The 16,609-nt window shown below is 42.9% G+C and overlaps 1 long non-coding RNA gene across 1 annotated transcript; it reads right to left on the reverse strand.

Moving 5' to 3' along the window:
* Nucleotides 1-9,862: 9,862 nt before the first annotated feature.
* LOC137858192 (uncharacterized) lies at nt 9,863-16,586 on the reverse strand. Its single transcript, XR_011097567.1, has 2 exons — nt 16,336-16,586; nt 9,863-16,252 (listed from the first exon to the last, which is right to left on the reverse strand). It is a non-coding gene; the product is annotated as an uncharacterized lncRNA (long non-coding RNA).
* Nucleotides 16,587-16,609: the final 23 nt, after the last annotated feature.

Below are 16,609 nucleotides of genomic sequence, written 5' to 3' on the forward strand. Positions count from 1 at the left end.
GCAGCATAGGAATTGGCCCCAAAAATCACTTTCTCATCAGTTTCACTAAGCTCTAATTATAATGTAAATTGAAAAATTGGAAGGAATTCAGAGACGAGCAACAAATACGATTAAGGGGATTGGAGGATTGATTTATGAGGGAAGATTAAAAGACCTAAGAATTATGCAGTTTGACTAAACGATGACCATGGGCCTGATCTTGCAAACTTTTCCCAGACATGGCTTTCTACATTAAAGAGGAAGCATGATTTAAAAATATCTACCATGTTCTCCAGTGAGAAATTTTGCAGATCAGTATTCCAAGCTAGGGTAGAGGGAAGTGTTAGTTTTCATCTTGCAGCAGTGAAAGCTAAAATTTCCAGTGTCAAAGATCAAGGGGTGCTTGCAATTTTTTGTTCGGGTTTAAACAGGAAAAGGAAGCAGAATTTATTCACATCAGATAGAAACATGGGGGAACATGGAGATGTGAGATCTGTCAGTGACCAGCATAAGAGAAGTGATAGAAAAATGATGCTTTTCACTTGGAAGACTATTCAATGCCATTTTAAATTTGTAGATGTGAAGCATAAATCATTACACACACACACAAGAAGTCAAAAGTCTGAAACTCATGAATCGCACCCTTGCATGGATAATACACAGCATTTGGATGTTTCTGAGGGTGCATTTAAACTAAGGAAAACATTATTGAGATACATAAATATCACAGCACCAACCATACAAAGTGACTGATGAAGGCGATGGGAAAATGGGAGATGCGGCACCACAATGGGAAAATGGAAGATTTTCCATTTAAAAGATTTTCCAAATGGAAGATTTTCCATTTCCAAGCATGTAACTCTCTCCGTGGCTTGGCTGCCTCCAAGCTATGGGGCTCTGCTGCAGCAAAGCCAGCCTCCAAGCATCATGCTGCTTGGAGGGATGGTCCTGCTCATGGTCCTTTTCCCTTACTGGCATTGGTGCCTGGCTGGGCTTCCAGGTAAAAGCAGATTTAAGAGAGTAAACTGGCAGAAAACCTTCATTCTGGTGGAACTGCATGTGTGCTAGTCTCCCTCCAGCTCATCGCTGGCTTGCCAAGCTTTGGTGCTGGCAGAGGAGGAATGATGGTGGGGCTGGAGAGTCAACCTGGGGAAGGCATGGGCTGGCAGCACGGGTCTACTAGAAGCAGCCGGCTAATAAGATTTCAGGGCAGGCAATGTGCTGTGCTCTCCATATGTGCTTCTTCATTGCTTGCTCAGAGGTGGTGTGGACTAAACAGCTCTGGGAGGGGTCTTTTTGGCTTTGTGTGCAGGGAAGTGAGGGGCAACACAGCACATTTGGGTGATGCAAAGAATTCTCTTTCATAGTCCCAGCACTGATGGAAGCAAATGTGAATGAAATCTGACCTCCCCTGTACAGTGAACAGCCATAGTACGTGTGTGGAGGGATGCAGGGTGGACATGGATTCAGCACAGGAGCAGGAAAACAGTGAAAAAATAACAGAGGCTTTAATGGTCTGTATCCGCCAAACTAGGGCTAAATCAGCATCACTTAGTCCCTGCTGCTTCCCATTCATGTTGTGCATCTATAGTTCATGCTAAAGCCTACTGTTTGAGACATGTTTCTTACAATTCTGGGGTCATTCTGCCTCAGATCTTGAATAGCTGAAGAAAAAAATAAGTGTTGAGGGAACAGTTAACATGCTGAAGTATCAAATAAAATCCAGGATGAGGGGAAACAGATCCGTTAGATCATCACTAACACAAGAATATTCCTGCAGAAAATAAAAACTCTCTTGCTTTCTGCCCACCAAACCAGGGTAAATAGAGCTGAGTAATGCTAGCAATGAAATAAATAATTTCATGAAAAAAAAAAAAATTATGAAAGCTTAAACTCCTTGAGAATTTGTCATAATTGGCCATTAGTTTTTTCCTAGAGAAAAAAAAAAAAAAAAAAGTAATATTTTCTTTAATGTCAGACTGAAATGTTTTACTTGCTGAAAAAAAAAATCCAACCTTCTTTTTGTTATACTCTAGAAAACAGCAAAACTTTCTTATTTTTTTCCCCAAAACAAAATCAAACGAATATTGTTTAAAGTAAAAAGTGTCAGATGAATCAGAATCAAAAGCAATACCGAATCAAAGAGTAGTCAAATCAGAATCAACACCAATATTTGGATTGATCAAAATGTAGTATAATGGCTTATTCAGTAATCAAAAAAAAAAAAAAGGCACTAACTTTTTTTTTTTTTTCCCTATCCGTCCATCTCTAAAATCCATCACTCATCAAGCTCCTGCCTTGGGGCATTAACCTCCCTGCTGTGCCAGAGCCTGGCTTGGACACAGGCTCAATGCATGACAGGGATGTCATGACAGCTCTGCAAAGTAGGATTCAAGTAAGTCAGGTCTCTGATCTAGGTCCAGTAACTGAAAAAAATCATAGTACCAGTACCCAAACCGAACCTGGCCCAGAAATATCTATCTGTGTGAGCCTAAGTTGCAGTGGGAGGTGATGATAGAGCAGGATGCTGACATGAATGCAGCATCCTCAGAGGCATCAGTGTGCTGCCCTAAGCAGCCACACCACCGTGCCCACACAACACAGTGGAGAGAGACTGCATATGAGAGACGCGGACACCAGCAAAATAACAGAGCTGACCACCTTGATCACCTCCTGTACCAGCTCCGGGGGAGGCAGTTCCCAGCATTTCCAGGAATGACCTTGCTGGTTCAGCAGATTCAGGTTTAGACCAGCACACAGTGCAGAAACAAATGCCCTGCCTTTTTCAATGGGCCTGAAGCAAAAAAAAAAAACACCTCACTATCTTTCCAAAAAACTCACGGCTGCTTATCTGAAACAGTTCATGACAGCAAAAGAGCTGGATGGCTATGTCATGCAATGCTGCATTGTGATTTTTTTGGAAGGCAGGCATGATTTCACCGAGGCAAGCAAGGGAAGGGTGAGTCAGCAGAAGATTTCATAAGATCCCTCGGCAGCCGGCTCCAACGTGGTGGCTACGAGGGAGGCACGTGAGGTGGGCTGGCTGGGGGCAGCCATGGCCCCAACCTCATGTAAGGCACAGACAAATCTGCAATGGCAACATGGAGAGAAACAACAGCTGAGGAAAACTGCTGAGGGAGAGAAGGCTCTTGGAAATGAGTGAACACCTCAGGACAAAGACCCTAAAAGCCTCTGCAAGCCAGGAGATGTCCCCGATGGTCTCCCTGCTCTGTCCCATGGCTGCTCCCTCTTGCATCTCTCTGACTTCCACAAAACCTCCTCTTGAGGAGGAGGAGAAGGAAAAGAGGCAGGAAGGCTCTGGCAGGCCTGGGGGTTGCCGTATTCCTTCTCAGCCCCACTTTCACAAAAACCTGGGTGGAGAAGCCCACCTATAACCCACAAAACAGGGGAGTCTGCCTACCCATGCCAGCGTTACTCCACTCACCGCAGTGCCTGGGTTGGGGCCAGCTGCTCCATAGCTGCATGAGAGCAACTCCACAGCAGCCACATCCAAGCCCCAGTGTTGCTGAGATGGCCTCTCCGCAGCCACACGTAGGATTTCCAATCAGGAGCCTGGTGGAGCTGCAGGGAGTGGTGCTGCAGCATGTGAAATACCAGAAATGAAATGCAAAGGGCTCACGTGGTGGGGCCAGCAAGGAGCGGGTTAGCTCTACAGCACCCAAACGAGGAGCAGGTTGGTGTCCTTCCTCCCCATCAGGGTCATAAGGGCTTCCTCCCTTCCTCTGCAGCCACACTGTATGTGGCCTCTAAAGAGCAAGGAAAAAAGTCAGGGAGAAACCGACAGGGACTTTTGTTATAGGCACTGGAACAGCACCCTCAGTTGCATGTAAGGGGCTGATGAGTCAGCTGTGGAAGGAGGAACAGAGAGGCACAGCCTTTATACACTATTACCACTGGCATAAATGTTGGACCAAAATGTGCTCTATCCCACACCCGAACCAAACCTGAGCAGTTCTTAAGCACAACTCAAAATACTCAGAAAATGGGGGAATGTGAAAGCACCCTCTGGGGCAGTGAAGGAAGCGTTGAATAAGAGAGTAGGGACAATGAGCAAGGAAAAAAAATAATGAAACAGAATTTGAGAAAACAATTTTTTGCAACTTCTTATCAACAATTATTTTTATTGCAATTGATGCTTTCAAATCTCTTTTGCCATGTGAACTCCTGTAGGCTCTGATGTTCCAGTCTGATATTGCTGTTATGCTTGTTATTTGCTTTCATTATTCCTGCAAAGGTTCACACACCACTAAAGTGTAGGTCTCCCCCCCTCTTTTTTTTTTTTTTTTCTTCAAATTCCTTGCAAGAAATTCACAATCGGCTTCCCTGAAAAACTCTGTAGTTCAAGAGTGCCATCTTGAGGTTTGCTATATTTAAGGACTAGCGTGTTGATTGAACTTCTAGTATTTGGGGAATTATTAGTGAGCTCAAGCACCTAATATTTAATGTATAGTTTTTAAAAGGCATGAACATACGTACAGAGATGCAGCTCATCTCTGCTCTGTATTGCTTAGAGTTAAGGGATCTAGCTAACAGAAATGCCAACCCTGTCAAGATTTTCAGAAGCAAGTAAAAATACTGAGTGCTCTGTTTTGGGATACTCTACTCAAAATGGAGATACCTGGTGTTCAAACTGCATCCAATTCCGTCCATCTGAATATTAGATATAAACTAACTTCCAAAATATTTTAAACCAGGCAACCAAAATGACTATTTTTGATTTATTTTATTTATTTTTTTATTTTTATTGACTGTAAGAAGGTTTACTTGAATTCTTAATTTGACTTAAAAGTAAAGTTGGAGGCAGAATAAAACTCTGGTTTTCAAAAATACTTAATTTTTATTTTAGATACTCTCATGTTTTAAAATAATGAAGACACTTTCATGTTTTGGAGTACAAGTTTAGGGGGTATTGTGAAATCATCCTTCTACAGCTTTGTCCAGGCACAAGTTATTTATCACTTCAGGAAAGTAAATGAGTAGATCATTAAGACAAATCACATTTAGGTTTTGAAGTTACACTGAATGGGGGATGTTGCTTTTCATTCTTCCTGCTGCAACTGCCAGGTGGCTTTTGGTTTGGGAAAAGGATGTGTGCCAACATGTTCACAATAAAGTGCATTAAAGGATGAGGCGCTGCAGGAAACCAGAGACCCTCAAAAATATGCATTGTTAGCACCACAATTAACCTGTGTTTCCTTGTGATAGTTCTCACTTTAAAGCCCAGGAAAAAAAAAAAATCTCAAACCATTGCCTATGATATCTTACCCCCAGTTATGTCCACTTCCCAAACTGCACAAGTATGTATTTATGTATTTTTTTTAATGATTAGTTTCAGTTCTATTAGATGGGAAGCCCTAAAATTATAAATTTCAATGAAGTCTAGATGAAGAGCAGTCTACCTCCACATACATAATGCGATCTAAAGGAAGAAGCTCAGTTTGTTTCCCAGTGCAGAGGCAGACTGCAGCAGAAGGTATTTTTATCCTAAGCGTATTAGTACAGCAATGACAGAGCTCCCCCCAGAAAAAACAAAATGAACCCTTACTGTCTTTAAAGTATAAGGGGCTGAGCCATATTCCTGTCTGGAAGGAGGAGTGGGTAGGAAACAAGTTTCTCTTTCACAGCAAAGTTTCACAAAACATGAATTTGATTTTTTCTCTCTCTCTTTTTTTTTTTTTTTTTTTGTCTCTGAGGTCCAAAATACCTTGCCAATGAATTGTGTCTGTACGGCAGATCTTCTGAAGGGGGTGGAAGCAGCCCACCACAGCCTACGGACTGGACTTCATGCACAGACCTTCATCCTGCCTGCAGACCACGGCAGCACCAGGGTGGCTCAGCCCCAGAGAAGGTTATCACACAGTCAAGGAGGTTGGAGTAAATGAGGACTTTCTCCTCAATTAAAGGCCCTTTCAAAGGTCTACAGCATGCTACGCCTATTCACAGAGAATAACACTTTTTATTCTGGAAGCAGCCTGTGTTATTTCTTGAGAAGCAAGGTGCTACCATGCATGAACAAGGTGGCAGGGAGGTGTTTTTTTTCTTATTTTTTATTTTTATTTTATTTTGCCTGTGTAAGCGGTTGCTGAGGCTGAGCTGTGAGCTGGTTCACCTGGAAACTATTGCCTGGGTGCAAGCCAGGTGTCTATTTTGGGTCCCTCTGCAAGCAGGAGTGGCATGGAGTCAAGTCTATCCACTTGTCTCGGGCAGCCAAAACCTTGCCCTGTCCTCTGGAAGGGCAAAGAGCAGGAACAGCACAACAACTAAAAGGAAAAATGATCTGAAAATTTATTTTTCCCCTCATATACTTTCAAGCTTCAGTTCTGGTTATCAATTCCCAGTGATGACTTGGAAGGCGATCAAAAGGTTGGAGAAGATTTATGCAAAAATTCACCCCACAGTCCGACCAACTGATGGAAGATGCTAAATGTGGGGGTTTCAAAGGCGATTTATCCAACTCTTACGTTTACAATCACCAAAGGAAAATTTACATTCTGTACTTTGATGTGTGTTAACATCTTTTTGAATGCTAAGCACTGTATTACTAAGTTGTATTTGAAGCTTTTTGCATTAGAACAACAGTGGAGTATGATAACATGCCTTACATGGATGGTAAAAGGATGACATTGTATCCTATTGTGCCTTTACATTGTATTCTAAACAAAGGTATTTTCCTGTGTGAGCATAAAATCTAAATATTTTGGAAAACTATATATTTTTAGCCTTAAAATTGCTATAGATACTTCTTCTACCAGATCTCTTGCTCCTTTTGTCTTCTTTTGTACTTTTATAAGATATCTCTGGTACTTGACATTTATACTTAACGCCTTTTTGCAAACTTGATTTATTATTATAACTGAAAGATAATTGGTGCTACCTCATAATATAGATCCTATATTTAAATTTTAAGACCTTTTTTTTTTTTCTGCCAATGTAAATAAAATATATTTAGTGAAGATACAAATGAATAACAGTGAAATAAATATATTTATATTACAACTCTCTCCAAAACAACAAAAACTGAGGAATAAGGTCTTTCACAAAATACAAAATAACTGATGAGGACAACAAAAATAAATATATAAATAAATAAAAATAAAAGTTACTGTGAGGAATTCACCTTTGAGAATTGCGTATTCAAGAGAAATCCAAAACCATGTGGCAAAGCTGCTGATCCAAAATTGAAAAAATTAGGGTTTTAAGGCATCTGTGAGGTACAGCAGCCCCATGATACCACAGGCATGAGTCCTTCTACTGATGAGCCCATGGGCCTTGCAGGATGTCCCCTTTTCCTCATGGAGGGGTCTTCACCAGTTTGGTGGCCCCCAGCTGGGGTGAGAGCTCTCCTCAGCTGTGAGGTGGAGGCAGCATCTCAGCACCTGGTCCTTTGTGGCATCTGCTGAGACCCAAAGCAGCAAATGCATGGACCAGCCACTGGCCAAGGACTAACTTATGGCAGCGAGCAGGGTGGTTTTCACAATTTGCATTAAAAAAATGAGACAGAACCAAATATGTCAGAAGAAAATCATTTCACTGGAAGGAGGAAATGAGCTCATGCATCTTCAGTTAAGCCATCACTGTAGTGATGGGATGTTCCCTGGATCCAGTTCTGAGGTAAGAAAAGCATTGGCATTTCCATGGGATATTTCTTCAAGGGACACACAAATAATTTTGTAACTCCTAAAAAATAATTCTAGGAGAATTTATATAGCAACTCTTGCTTGAGAGCTAAGTGTTGGAGCTCATGCATTAAAAACAGAATTCAGAAGTTAGCAAGTAACAGAAAAGGAAGCTGCTGTTCAAAAACAAGCTATCTGTGTGTTGAGAAGTACACTTTCAATGTACCAATGCCATGGGTAAGCACTAACTGCATACTCTGAATTGCTGTGAGTAACTCTGTGTGAAGGTCATGCATACAGTTTTTTAAATTAAGCAAAGAAACATTAGAGTAGGAGCTAAAACAAGCTACTAAATAAAAGAGAACAATCGTTTTTGAAATGAATATGAAAAAAAAAAAAAAAGCCATGTGGAACCTGTGTGTAATCTTCCTACCTTTATGCACATTTTGTTCCAACTGCAAAGCAAGATGCCAAGGTCACCTGCCAACAAGAGGAAAGTCTAGAGCTGGAGTTGAATGAGAGGAGTCCTAGCCAACCTCATGAGCAAACGAGCGTACAAGTCATTACAAAAAGATCATGTGTGTGCATGTGTGCAAAAATTTTGCTGAGTGAATGGTGGTGGTATATATAAATATTTATACACTACACGCAGCTGGCACGTTGGTTGTTCTACAGTCAGTCCCCAAAGTATGTATACAAATGTGAACTTGCAAGCTTGTGCGGGACATGAATTCTTCATGGTATGAGAAGACAGGATGAGAATTGTGTTCACCTGCACCAGTCACCCACCAAGCCAGCACTACCCACAAAATCAAGCCAGCAATATCAGTTCAACCCAGATTAAACTAAAAGGCCTAATTGTAAAGCTGCCAATGTAAACAAAAAGCCCCAAACAATTTCATATTAAATGCCTGGTTCTGTGTGCAAAATCATCTGCCTTGAGGGGATCCAGGATTTCTATGTAAAAACAACGGTGCTAAAGCTATCTAACCACATCTCTCACAGCAAGGCTGATGCCTTCACAAGTGGGGCGCTTTGCACCAAAAAATATTGCAGCTGCTAACAGGGTTGATTTTCCCTGGACTGTGGGGCAGAAGGGGAAAACTATACAGAGAGCTGTGCAAACCATTTTCCTTTGCTTATTCTTGATCTCACTGAACATTAAATTGTTAAGGTTACCTGTTACAAAGTTGATGATCCAGATGGGAGCAATGCTATAAAGACAATGTCTGTGGCTGATGGTATTCCTCACGAAGAGCTATTTAGACTTGTTCAGAAATGCTTCTGACAGTGTTAAAATGATGGGAGATAGAAAAAGTTCACTAAACTCCTCTCCCATCATTGTTGCCATCAGTGGGGCTGATAGTAATTGTAGGAAATTAGTTCCAGAAAGCAGCTGCAAACATGGGCACAGCCTCAAGCTATCAGAGTTAATTCTGAGCATTATTTTTCTCTGGAGAGGAATGCCCAGTCTCCCAGGAAACCAAGTTTGGATACATCCTCCTCTTGCCTTTCATATATCGTGTCAATACTTATTTATAATTGTACTTTCTTCATGTAGGGTCAGAATACACATTAACTCCTGTCTGCAGCTTTTTTTTTTTACAGTCACTGGAAACACAAGTTTCAATTTTTCCTGGTTTTGATTTATGATTAAGATATTTCTCCTCTGCAATGGCTCATGTATTGTCACTTTCTAACAGGAGAGCACTAGGGAACTTCCAACTTTGAAATTAATTACAGGAATAAAGCCTTCTTTGCATATTTTCTAATTATCCCTTTCTTTGTTAATGCCAAATAATGCCTTTAGCATCTTCCTGGAAAAAGTCTCATTGACCCTGCTTTGTGATTATGATGCTTTAATCTCCCATCTGTGCTGTGAAAGCCACGGGTTTTCCACTTAAAATGCAAAAACTTCCAGAATTAAAACCATTAGCAGAAATAATAAAAAGATTAAAAAGCTGCACAGGTACATGATGTGAGCCATATGCAAGGCAGCTTTATCCAGTCGCGGGTGAAGGAGCAAAGACCAGAGGTGACGCGCCTTTCATTCTGATATGATCACAGCTGACAGCTTTAAATTTTGCAGATACTGAGAAAATTTGCAAGCAGCGCTCAGGGTCCACTGGCAAGAGGGCTTGACAGGAGATGGGCAACAACCTTGGACCAGAACCATCAGGACTGCAGGGTCAGCCGGAGGCACCCTTGGGTGCCAGCCCCGATGGGGTGCCAGGGATGAATGCAACTCAGCTCTTGCACCCACCTCACCGACAGAGTTTCCCTAAGTCCTGCCCAGAGAATGTGATCCTGCACTTACATGTAATTCAGCCACCAACCAGCCATCAGATGCCTCGTGGGAGAGGCCAGCCAGAGCAGGGTCACTGTGCTAACATTACGAAACTCATAGAAAAGTGCGGGCTTGTGGTTTTTGCCGCAAGGACCGCATGTCAGACCCTGCACTTTTTTTTTTTTTTTTTTTTTTTTTTCAGTTTTGGCTCCAAAGCATGCTGTTCTTAAAGTTTGTTCTCGTGATCCCTTGAGTCATGCTATGGTGCTATGAGCTGTTTGCAGAGGAGTTGGCAAATAGCTCCCGCTTGCACTCCCTGTGTGATTTAACCATTACAAGTCATTGAGGGGCATGACATTCACCTGGGTTAGTAACTGGGAGGCCAAGAAACACTGGTGCAAGCCTGGAGGGTGACGAGCTGTATTGTAAAAAGAATCAAAAAGGTACACTGGAAGTTGAACTAAAAACGCTTGAGCATGCAGTGGCTCTCTCAGCCCCCCCTTAAAATGGATAAATTGGCTATCCATTGCTTCCTTGATATTTTTTCCCCTTGCAACACAACCTAAGGATTCCTATGAAAAAGGAGAAGAAAAACAAAACAAAACAAAACAAACCTATTTTTTTTTGGCAATTTCTTGAGGGTCTTGATGTCTCTTGGGATTTCTTCAAAGAAGATCAACAGAAACCAGTCAGAAAATGAGCACATTCCTTATAATGTCTAAAATGAACAACAGTGAGGCCCCAGTCCAGGCCTGATCCACTTCTTTAAAATTAGGTTGGCCTGCACTCTTCATTTATTTACTCCCTCAGCAGCCCAAGGGAATATACTTAGTGTGTGAAGTGAAGCACGTGCCCTTGCAAGAGAATATTTTGTGTCATTAAAGGGAAAAATGTAATACTGCAAATGAAGAAACAACTCATTAGAATTGCATTTCTCTCTCCACAAATGCCAGCCAAAAGGTGTTTTTTTTTTTTTTTCTTCAAATATATACCTACATTTTTGGCTTCTAAATATATGCTACTACCAAAAAAGAGCCCACAAGTGACCTGTGAGAAAATCCATTGTCTTAGGGTGCATTTGCAGCTTGTCAAAGAGATATCTGAGGAACATACAAACAAAGGAGATGTGGGGGGGAGAAGGAGGTGGAGGATATCTGGGAACAATCCCAATTTATGAGCAGCTCAAAGAACAATGGGGCTGAGGACGCAATTCTCATCCCTGTCCTCGAAAACTTCCCACCAAGAAATGCTCTTCCTTGCAGATGGTTCCACCACAAGCAACAGCTCAGGATCAAAAACCACCCCCCACCCTTGAAACAGCTTACTATTAAAGTTGGTTTTAACAAAATGAGCTCTGGATAAAATTTCAGTTCGTAAAATTACAGGAGATTTTTTTGGTTGGATTCTGTTCATATTTCCATGCTTTTCTATCCACATTTTGCTATAAGCAATAAGTTATGGTCAACTTCTTTTATCTCAGTAAAATTTTGTCTTCCCGGATTAGAAGAAAAAAAAAAAGTTGGATGTTTGTTGTGAAACACTGTCAGGAATTCCCCAAGTCAATCCTCCTTTGCTCCTGTCTTGGATCTTTGAGGCACACAGTATTGCTTTTGGAGTGGTGGTAGTTTGTGTGTTGCAGCTCTGAGGAAACCATGGCTCTGTCTGAACTGCTGGAGGCAAAGAAGGTCTAAGGAGGCAGCTGCATGGTTGCTCAGCAAGGAGTTGATGGTCAGTTTGACCTCCTAGGAACTGGGACTATCCAAGCCAACAGGAAACTGTGTTTTTTTTTTTTACAGCACAGCTAAAAATTGCAAGATGTTCCTAAAGATCAGTAGCTGTTCTGTGAATTCACTCTACAGAATTGAACAAGTAGTCAGCAGCTGAAACAGCCTCTGAAAGTTTTCACTCAGTTGCTGGCTGCCTCCCCTCACCAGCTATCTTCCTGACTGAGGTTAAATAAGGACAAGCCTTTAAAACTCTAGTATTTTAAAACTAGTTACCTTATTTTTTGCTGATTTGGCATCTATTTCCATGGAAACAGAAGCAAGAACTAGAAGCCAGCAGCTGAAGTTGGCTACACCACTGCTCTTGGCTTGTTCTACTTCCATTTCCATGGAAACTGATGTAAGATCACTGCAAACAAGGCAAAGTTTGCTTCTTTCTTTTTTTTTAGATTAACTCTTCCTTGATTTCGTCCCTCCAGATGCCTTTGGTGCCAGAACTGCGGATACAAAGTCACTGGGAATGCAAGCAAGAGCAGCCCACCTACCCTCGTGAATCTGTGCACGCGTGCAGGTGTGTGTGTGCATGCGTGTGTGCATGTGCGTGCGCTCCATTTTCTGACAGGGATCATCAAATTACTCACTGATTTACTTCAAGGATGCTGAAAGTCACGATAAAAATAACTAAATAAGGAGAGCTAACAGAGAGGGGGAAAGAGCAGCTGATTATGTCCCTTCATTGACAGGACACCCTTCTTTGTTGTTTCCTGCATTTGGGTGTCCGGGACGGAGGCGAGCACTGAGTCCTGGAGCAGCCTGGCCATGCCTCTCACAGAGGCATCTCATCTGAAAGGGGCTCCACAAGGATCAGCTCTGCCACCTCTGCTGGTGCCCTGGGAACCCACCTAGCGTGAAGGCTACGGTGTCACGCGGGCATTTCACAGGGAAAAAGGCAAGTGGGAAAGCAGAGATGGGAGCAGCAAAAGCAGCAGCTGAAGGAAGAAGTGCGTGACATTGGAGGGTTAAAATGCAGGATTGCTCCCTGTGGAGGGTAAAAACAGAAGTAAAAAAGAGGCCATGGAGCCAAGTATCTCAATGAGAAGAAATGGCACTTCCTTCCTAATTGATTTCTAGGAGTTTTCTAGACTATTTCTCCTCCAATGCCATATATGGTCCCCTTCTTGGCTAGAAACCTATTGAAATTCAGATTTGAATATACCTTTTTCTCTTTTTCTCCTCCTAGTCTGCCAAGGTATAAGAGAACACGTCACAAGCCTTTAAAGGTGCCTGATAACACAGGCAATTTAACGTGCAGCCAAAGCATTAGGGACTACGTTACAAAGTTTGTACAGGCTGGGGTTGAGCATGGCTCATGGAGCATGAGCTATTCAGATCTGCTTTGAGCTAATGACTGAACCTGATCCGAGATTAAGTCACGGTTAGGGAATTGGTTCACTTACCCTGCTTCATTAACAGAGGTTTTGGTGCCGATCCCAGAAAATCTGGATCCAGACATGTAAACCCCAATGTAGTAAAGCACTGAATCACATACTTGAGTCCTCCATAAGCCCAAACAAATATAATGTATGTGTATGCTCAATTGCTCCACACTCTCAGAAGCCACAGATACCAATGCTTACATGACAAAAAGTCTTTCCAGCTTGTAACAGTCTGCCTGGGCTTTGGGGGAGTCTCTGTCATTCAATTGTTCTTACAAAATGCAAGGAGGAAGCTGGTGGGACAAAATGGTTAAAGAGAAGGGAGGTGGCCTAGGTCCCACATCCAGCTACCAAAATATCAACACACCGAATTTGTTGACAGAAGAGAATAGAAGCCAGACTTTTAAGAGAGAGATGAAAAATACAAGGAAAATCTATACTTTTTCATGTCTTGATTTGTTTCTCCTTCCAGTTACACCCCCAGATTAGCCAGATTTTATGAACCTGTTAATTTTTGCACTAGTGCACATCAGCACCTGGTCTGTACCACCTCAGATCCCAACAGACCAGTAACTGTTGCCTAAATATCAAAAAGGGTTAATGCATGCAGGAAAAGTGTCTTAACTATCACAGCCTGCAAACGGCAATTGCATGGTGACAAAAACATTCAAGACTAGTAGATTGTATCCTTTGGTACACAGTAAAAATAAAATTTACTGCCTAGAGTGCACATGTAGTGTTTGTACTATATACACTGATATTCGTAAGATTAGTTCAATTCATAACTGAATTCCCTCTTCCTAACACTGGGTATCGGTCAAGACCACTCCCAAGGCTAGCCAAAGCAGTCTTCATGTATTTCTCATTCACATCTCCTTGCATTCAGACAGCTGGAGTAATACAGCTGATGAAAAATACAGATAAATGTACTCCCACTCAAAAAAAAAAATTTAAAAAAAAAATCAGAGATTCCAATCTGGCAAACAGAAACCAAGTGGGGCCAAGCAATCAGTATCTACAAGGAAATAATGTGGTTTGACGAGGCTAGCAGCCTGCCACTGGATTAGGCATCTGCCATATTTTATTCTTTCATGGTTACTGTTGTAGTTCTTTCTTTTCCCGGTGAACTAGTTCAGAAGGAATCCTTTCATACCCATATTTTAAATGTCTTTCACTTTAGTCTTGGAAATGAAGCTGTTATGAAGCCATGGTTCATTAGCCAGCCCATTCCAGGCGTGTCTGCTTGCCATGCCACTTTTATTTCAGATGACCCTGTTTTGTCCTGCATCTGCCTTACAGATGAATTTGATAGAAAATCTGAAGTTATGACACCAAAAAGTCTGCATTATTTTTAATCCTTTTAGCTTCTGGGACACAGACTCAATAGCACCTCTCCAAGAAAAATATTGCGGGTAGGTCTTTCTCTTCTGGAAAACTGCATGACATGAAAATGTTTCTCATTTTCTCTTGGAAGAGGATCCTTTTAATTTATGTATTTCGCCTGGGAGGGATCTTTTGTTTCGCTGCTGCAGTGCTGCCAAAGGAAATCACGCCTCACGTGTGCCACCACTTTGGCTGCAGGCACTGTGTGCTCGGGCTCTGCGTAAGGCACCGCATGGTTGAACGTGCTCCAGCCGCTGGGCTGGGGTGTGCAAGGCCACCACCAGCAGAGGACAAATGCTCCTTGACATGGAGTTTTTTCCTTTTCCAGGCAGCTCCTCCTCGCCTCTTTCCCGCATGGATAGTGCCGGGAGTGACCAGCACCACCCAGCCCCGGCCAAGGCATCTGGTCTGCAGCCAATATTTTTTTTCCACCGTCATTTTCCCTTAGGCTCAAGCTCCCTGAATCTCTTTTTCTGCCTGCGGACACCGATGCGCCCAAATCCGGGATCCTCTTCCACACTTTTCGCTGCTCGGCCTGATCTCCCCTAAATGCCACAGACAGCACAGTAGCTGATAGCATTTGGTGGCCTTTTGTGCTGACATTTCAGCCTCTCACAAACAAGAACTGCCCTTATCTGCCGGCCACAGAGCCTGAGGCTTTTCTTGTAGCTGACTTTTTCTTCCAGCTGCCTACCAGTGTGCAGAGGCAGGGTTTTCTGAACAGCAGGCTTCCTCTTCTGCAGCAGCAGAATGGAGCCAGGGAGAATCAAACAAATCCTGTAGATACAGAGCAGCAGCTGCTTTCTTCTATTATTAATAAAATAGATTATTGACAATTCTGATGAATCATATCTAGGCTTATCAAACAACAGGCACTATTTCCTGGTGAGGCAAAGAAAGGGTCAAATTTTTGTTTGCGTTTTATTATCTTCATTGATTCAAAATGTAGAAAAATCCATACGCTCATGACGTCAAATCTTCTCGTGGCGAATGGAAGTGAAAACACACTCTACCCACTCAGCCCTGGTGTTCGGCACCACCCACACCTCGGTGGCCACTTTTTCTGCCTTCATTTACAGTGTGGGCAGTGGCTTTGGTTGGCTTGCTTGCTTCTCCTCCTCTCCCCCTCTCTTTTATCTTTCAGAAGAAAAAGGGAAAGAAACGGGGCTGGAAGAGCAAGAGCGTAGAACAGAAGTTGTCCGTTTCCAGTCCAACTGGAACAAAAATCCTGTGTTGCAGATCACTTCAAAACAGATGTTTCTTTCATAATCACAAAAATGCAGAATAAGGAAATGATCACATCCTTCCAAATATTATGAGCTTTGTAGCATTCAAAAAAGATGTATTTTTTTTCATTTTGAAAGAATTGAAAATGTGTCAAGCCGTCCTAGCTATTAATCCACACATCCAGCCTGAACTGGGATGGAAATGATAAGCAGCTCGATATCAAGTCCGTACTGGTTGCTCGGCAATAGCTTAACAATTATCCTGGATGTGATTAATGAAAACCTCTATTAAGAACAGCCCTGCTGCACCACACCCTACACTGACCTCCACCCCGTCCTGCACCGCCGCTCGGTGCAGCCGCCAAGGTCTTGCCGGGGCCCTGAGAGCGGCACAACCTACTGAGGACCTCAGGAAGAGCAGGAGCCTCTCCCCTTCCAGCAGAAGTTTGATTTTTTTTTTCCCTGTGTTTCTCTCTTTCCCGTGTGGCAGAGCAATGCAGCCGTCCTGCATCCCGCCAGGCAGTGCTCTGTTGCTGAGCAACCCTGTGCTTGCTGAGAGGGCTCTTTTGCAGCAGCAAACCTGGTGAGGGAATGGTGAGGAAAATGAGGTGAGGTGGCACCCAAAACCCACCTCCTGGGTGTCCCCAGCAGCCAGGTCCCTACCAGCATATGGAGGTGAGGAGCCGTGAGGACCCCGATGGGGACATCAGCTGAGGAACGGCGATGGGGCCACATCTCCTGCTCCTCTGCGCCCATCCTGTTCTGAAGGAGTGAGCAGCCGTGACCCAAAATTCATCGGTCAGCCAATATAATTAGTTCACAAGGTTTCCTGCTCTACAAAGCCATCTCCTGTTTCGCTTGGTTGAAGGTGGATGAGGGACGGGGGTGGAAAGAGGCGGTGGTGGACAGCTGGGTTGCGTTGGTGGGTTGGGTGGAG

The sequence above is a fragment of the Anas acuta genome, chromosome 1 (assembly GCF_963932015.1).
Source record: "Anas acuta chromosome 1, bAnaAcu1.1, whole genome shotgun sequence".
NCBI classification, from domain to species: Eukaryota; Metazoa; Chordata; class Aves; order Anseriformes; family Anatidae; genus Anas; species Anas acuta.